The sequence below is a fragment of the Desmodus rotundus genome, chromosome 5, assembly GCF_022682495.2.
Source record: "Desmodus rotundus isolate HL8 chromosome 5, HLdesRot8A.1, whole genome shotgun sequence".
Classification (NCBI taxonomy): domain Eukaryota; kingdom Metazoa; phylum Chordata; class Mammalia; order Chiroptera; family Phyllostomidae; genus Desmodus; species Desmodus rotundus.
In genome coordinates, this window is record NC_071391.1 from 29071330 (window position 1) to 29078247 (window position 6918).

Genomic DNA, 6918 nt, shown 5'->3' on the forward strand with positions numbered 1-6918 from the left:
TATGTATTCAATTTCATCAAGTTTATAAAGAACAGAATTTCAACTCCATCCCAGAACAAGCTTGAAAGAGCTAGGAGTTCACTGAGTTCAGCTTCTTCATTTTACTGTTGATTAAGCTGAAGGCCAGAGAGGTACTAAGACATAGCTGACACTCCATGAAGATTTTTAGATAGAGCTTGGATTGGGACTACAAAAGTATTCATGGATTGATCATCTTTCTGTTATACAGTATTATAACCTTGCTTATGAAGAAAGGATGCTGATAGTTGTCTTGCCTTACATCTTTCAGTAATGACTATCCACTATTTTGCTAAGAAAACTTGCATTGTTTTTCCTGTGTCTACCCCTATCTAAGAGACTGGAAGTAAATCCTGCTCAGTGGGGAATTCTTTACCTTTAATAGCAATTACTTTCAGAAGAAACATCTAATATAATTCTGTCAATGTGATGTGGCAGGAAAACCTCTGTGAGTGGCCTTTGGTGAAGCTTTTATTCCATATTAAAAAAAAAAAAAACCCAAACCATGGTTTATCACTCAGGGTTTCATCAGAGAAATAGACCAGCAAAATGTATATATGAGACTGATTACAAAGAATCAGATTTCATAATTGTGAGAGCTGCCCAAGCAAGTCCAAAACCACAGGGCCAGCTACCAGGAAGCACAGGCTGGAACCTCTCAGCTGGAGCTGATGTTGCAGCCCAAAGGTGAAGTTACTTCTTCCTCAGGTAAGCCTCGGGTCTATTCCGGAAGACTTTCAACTGATTGAATGAGTCCCACTCCGATTATTCAGAATAATGTCTTTGTTTGTTTGTTTGTTTTGTTTTATGGTTCTGCAAACTGTTTTCTTTTTAATTTTACAATGCACCATAAACATTATTCCATGCGACGGATGAAAATCTGCTACTGAAACATAAAGGGCTGCAGTTGGATAACGAGAAAGATAACTAAAGCAAAGTATTAGCATATGGTTAAAGCCCTGGGCCTGGCAAATGTGTACCATGGGCACTATACAAAAGGAATGTCTTCAAAGCCCCTTTGTGGGGCCCTACAGCCACCCCTGAGTTCCCTTGGGCCCCTGGGGTGGAAGAGGTCCTGTAAACTTTTCTGCATCCACATAAACCCCCCTAATTTCTGTCTGGTTTTCTTTACCTCATCCTCTACCCCAGCCATCTCATCAAATTCTCTTATCATCTCCTCATTGCTCAAATGCATATCATGTATGGCCTCTTTGCATTCCTTGAGGCACTGAGCCAGCCCCTTTTTGGTTTTTCTTTTGGCTTTCCTGGGTACATCATCCCCAGCTGGGCGCTTTCCTGCAGCCCTTGATTCAATGGCTGGTTTACCTTCTTTGGGCTTTCCCTCACTCTCAGGTTTTCCTTCTTTTGATTTTCCCTCATCCTCTGGTTTCCCCTGGCCCTCTGACTTTCCCTCTATCACCGGATTTCCCTCTTCTTTTGGCTTTTTCTCCTTCTCTTGTTTTTCTTATCCTCTAGTATTTCCTCATCTTCTGTCTTTTCCTTGTTTTCTATTTTTCCCTCATTTTCTAGTGTTTCCTTGTTTTCCAGAGTATGCGCTACATCTGGCTTTCCTGCATTCTGAGGCTGTTCGTTTTCCATGTTTCCTTGGATCTCAGGCATTCCTTCATTTTCACTGTAGAGTTTTTCCATGCTGAGATGTCCCCTCCTTTTCCTGTACTGTGGGAATTTTGGAGAGGTTCCTCCTTTTCTAGCTTAGCAGAGTGCTGAGAACAGACACGCAGACCTGAAAGAACCTGGAGCAACAATTAGGAGTCCGTAGACTGCTTAGGGTCCGATCGCAGTTAAGGAAGGCTGGACCCGGACTGCTGCCCACATCTGCCAGAATAATGTCTTTTTTAAAGGTAACCGATTGTAGATGATAATCACATCTATAAAATACCTACATAGTAATACCTAGAGTAGTGTTGGATCGTAGAACTGCTATGGTAGCCCTGCCAAACTGACACGTAAAACTGATTATTCTCCGTGGGGGAAGAAAAGGCCTTCTTTTTCTGATGACAGTCTTCCTGCAATGCCTGGGACTTGGCCAGTCATTCTGTAGCTGTGGGTCAGATTAGACTGACACCGTGAAGATGTCAGAAAAGGAACATGAAAAAAATCTGGATCCTCTATGATATTGTTAGTCCACTAATTTAACTAACCCAGGAGCCATTATTATAAGATAATAAATCTTTTCTATTTAAGCCAAGTGAGTCAAAATTCAGTGTTGTCATAGCTAATACCGTCCAACTATACCTCACTCTGTGTCATCCAGTCCCAATAAGTGCAAAAATAAGTTTAAAAATAGAAACACTTGTAAAATCACTATTTACATTAAAGTTTATATTTGTTTGTTTTAATGAACTTTACCCATGCCCATACCAGGGAAATGAATGTGGACTCGTGCCTAATTTAAAAAATCCATCTAACTTTCTGGTCTTAATTGATTTAATTGTAGAATATCAGCATGCTTTGCAGCCAGTTATTTCATTAAGGGACAATGATTTGAAGTCTTTCATTGAATAGAATATTTGTCTTTGGGGATATCTTAATTAGCTAAGTCCAAAGGCCTTCCTGTGAGCATGTGAGCTGATTTTGAAGTTAAATTAAAGGTAAAGTTACAAAGAGTGTTAATCAGAAGTGAATACAGGGAGCGACATCAGAGGAATGGCCTCATTCTTTATCAGTTAAGCTCCCCCCTGCTGAAACTCTCTGTGCTGACATCAATACGTGAGGAAACCCTGCTGGGTAAAGTGGAAACCCTGGGCTTAAACAGCAACCACAGAAAGTAGTTGTCTTTATTTCCTTCTATTAATGGATAAAGTCGGGGAATTTAAGTAGCATGTACCAGTTCAATAAGTGGCAAAATCTAAACTAAAACAGGGATCTTTAAACTATTATCCATCAAGATGTTTACCTATTTCCTTATACATTTCTTGTTTCCACTGTAGTAGATTTATGGGTCAAATACCATTGTCATCATTTTGACAATTAGAAAATTACAGCTTAGAGGACATCAGGGGTTCCAATTTTGGTTCTGAGTTAATATTGGATTATTTTGTGTGTGTGAAAATGACCTTTCAGTGAAAATGACCTTACAACTTTTATGCTTTTGGAGGGCCATTCTCCTTGCCCAAGGCCATCTCCTTGGGTTCATACTTCCATCTTCACATCCTACAAAAATAATTGTACTCAATGGGATCTATGACAAATGTGGAACCCTGGAGTCTGGGAAATGTAGCATCTCAAACACCAGAGTGCAGAAAGGATCTAGGAGGGAGTCAGAATTAGTGTTTAATGAGCCCATCTGCAGTCTCTTCCACATTATTCATAATTATTTTTGTATCCTGAGAGAGAAAACTACAGGAAGTACTGCATACAAAACTGCAAGTAAAAATCTTTATTATACTCTGGAGAAAATGTATGAAATGATATAAACACCCAAAACTTCTGGTTAAGTAGCTTATATTTCATTCCCTACAAGGAAATAATATTCAGCCAATTAAGATGATGTCAGTGATGATCATTTAATGGCATGCTGAGATGTGCAATTCATGTGAATTGCATTTGTTGCTTTTGTAAAAACCATATTACTAAAGGTACCAAAATTAGTTTTGAATTTTTAAAAATTGTGTGCCAATGTCAGAGGATATTGGAGTCCGCAGACCCTCTCTGAGAAATGGCAGAGACCCCTGGTGCCTGCAATGGGGAAGATATGGTGGTAACGCCATAGGGACCATCCATCTGCGTTTGTGTGCAAAGTACTATTAGCAACTTTCCTGTTTGTTTTCATCTGTACCATCACCCTGCATGGTATGACACACCCGTCCCTGCTCTGTTCACATCCTGAAAGGACTTTCTCCTCTCTTATTCAGATTTGACAGTAGCTGGCAGGCCCAAGGCAATGGACCTTGTGCCCCATCTCTTGCTCCACCTCTTGCTGACCACACACTGCTGAGGCTTCCTATTTTAGGGTCGTGGTGTAAGAACTGTCCAGACCTCAGTGCCCTGTGACCACCATCATTGAAGAAAATACTGAGGTTCCGAGAGCACACAGCAGGTAAGAACACAGGCAGAACTGGACCCAACTATGCTGATCCTGCCCGATGGATGAAGGGGCAAAAGCAGACGGTCCAAAGAGCTCATTTAGGGTGGGCAGCTGGCCCCAACCCACTGCCAAGGAAGATAGAAAGAAACGTCATTTTTTGGAAGCAATAATTAAAACTTTTTTTCATAGAAAATGTGTTCTTGCTTGTGGAAAACTTGAAGAACCTGAAAAACAAAATGAATACAACTAATAAGTGAATTATGAAGATCACAAAATTAAAACTCAATATACATTCTTGCCAAGCTTGCTTTGGATAGAATCTGCAATTCTGCAAGCTCCTAGAAATAGCTGTATAGAGAGGACAGCTCATACAATCCCAGGTTTTAAATCGTAGTAACATGGATGAGGCAACACAAAATTATTCACACACATACTTTATGGTATATCACTATATAGTAATATAATTAGCAAGGACAGATAGACTATAATAAAGACCCAGAATTGGTAGGACTTTGGAGAATTAAAAAATATATATACACTGTCATTGCTAATGGTAATGTAACACCGCTATAATCCATTTGGAGAGCAGTCCTACAATAGTAGATAGTAAGTACTATAAGACCTTGTATGTCCTTAGAGCTAAGAAATCTAGTCTAGAATATATAGTCTAAAAATGTGCCACATACACCCCAACTCCTGCAAAAGATTTAAAAAAATCATAGAGATACATATTTGTGCCTTACATTTTATAGTAGAAAAAAACTGGGAATAATTGCAAGTTTCAATTTTTGGTAAATATTGATACAAACAATGGATTGTAAAAATGGTGAAATTGTATGACTATAAGACATTAAATATTATGGACTCCGACAGTAACTGGAGCCAAATTAAAAAAGCAATTCATTAAGAGAGTCAAATGCAGGCAGTATAGGCACATTTTTCTACAAGAATGAAACAGGTAAGGAAGGGAATAACATTCCAGTGATTCATAGGAGGAGAGTGACAGAAAAATGTTTAGAGATGATACATAGATAGATAGATAGATAGATAAGAAATAGGTAGATGATAGAGTTGAGGCAGATTTTAAAAGTCCATGCCAAGCCATCTTCAGAAAACACTTTGGTTTCTGGTTTGTTGAATGAAAAATAAAACTCATGTAGGGCTTCTATTTATGCATAGCAGAATATAAAGTTTGAATACGTAAGGATATAGAAGAAAGCCTTTAAACATAATTGTCATCTTCTAAGGAAAATCAAGGCTTTCTCAGAAATTGGCCCATGACTGAGTCTTTAAAAAAAAATTAACAAAAAAGTCTTTATTTTTATATCGAACCCCTGAAGTTGAGTTAACCACATTAGCTTGTACAAGGTTATTTAAATTCTCAGGTCCAGGATATTTGAAATATTTGCTTTAAAATAATAACATGTGGTTCTCTCTGGTAAAGTGATTCTGGGAAGTTTTAGATGTTCTCTTTGACTTCTTATTGAACTACAAGCTGTAGAATTGAGATCACCCTGGGTGGGATGCAACACAACGCACGTGAAATGTATCATTCACTCCTGACAACCTCACCTGCTCACGATTTCTGAAGCATGTGTTAATGTGAATTTGTTTGATGTCTCATTCAGATTGTTAGCAATGTTTGTATTAATTTAGGGTATTCGGTGAATACGTATTTATCAAAAGCCTGCTATGTGTGCTGGACTAGGTACAGAAAAAATGGTTTCTTTCCTTTAGGGACAGAGATTCTCGTAGGGCACTCACAGACAGACAGTTACAGTTGGACATGGTGTGGGCTACACTGGAGTTCTCCACACTTTTTCAGTAGGAAGGAAGGAACACCACAGTTCACTGAGGATGATACTGAAATTTTCACAGAGGAGATTAGGCTTGAAGTGAGAAAATAAGTATTAGGATGGGTGTTAAAGGCAAAAAAGGCATCTGATAATAAAGAACAGCGTAATCAAAGGCAAGAAGGCATGAGACAAATAAGTAATAGTTTGCTAGAGTGACTTCATTATTGTATTTCTCATTATCTTTTATTTTTGTAATATTATTGGGAATAGTTATGAGTAGTGATGAACACAATGAAATAAATTTCAAGATAAATAAAATTGAAAGTGTTTCAAAATATTTAAAAACTAAGATCAATAAGATCTGATAATATATCTTAGATTTATAAAAGAATTCAATTCTCATAGGGTGATTTCAAGAGAGAATTAATTTTATTTGATTTTAAATACATACATTTTATTATTCAGGAGACCTCTAAGTAATAATGATATACCAATCCTCATAAAAATGTAGAACCTCAAAAAAAACCACAAAACCTTGAAAGCTAAAAAACTAGAATTGGGTGTAGTAGAACGTGATTTTAATCAAGATTGATTTTAACTTTGATTTTAACTAAGGTAAAGCTTGCTTTGAGATTAAGCCATTTTCCTCCATTTAATTTGCTAGACTCCAAAAATTTATATTCTAGGAATCAAGTCACACTTATAGAATTATAAACTGTTAATAGCTGAAAAAAAAAAAAGCTTAAAAATAAAGTGGTCTAAATAGCATAACTTGCAAAGTAGAGAAAATCCCAGCAATGAAGGGAGTTTGTCCCAGCCACAGTAACCACTGTGGCCGGTGTGCCGCCTAACAAAATGACCTCTGATCAGCTTAGAAAGCCTCGGAGGTAGCTGTTGTAGGCCCCAAAACAGACCCTCAAAGATGTACACGTCCGAAGAGGTTCTCTGGTACCTTTCAAAGAGACTTTGAAAATGGATCGGTCTAGGGCCTTGAGTTGAGGAAAATCCTGGATTATATAGTTGTTCCCAATGTAAACTCATCCATCCATGAAAGTG

The 6918-nt window shown here is 37.9% G+C and overlaps 1 pseudogene; it reads right to left on the reverse strand.

The window, feature by feature from the left end:
* Nucleotides 1-838: 838 nt before the first annotated feature.
* Nucleotides 839-1852, reverse strand: LOC112303462 (transcription elongation factor A protein-like 4; annotated as a pseudogene).
* Between the last annotated feature and the right edge of the window lie 5066 nt (nucleotides 1853-6918).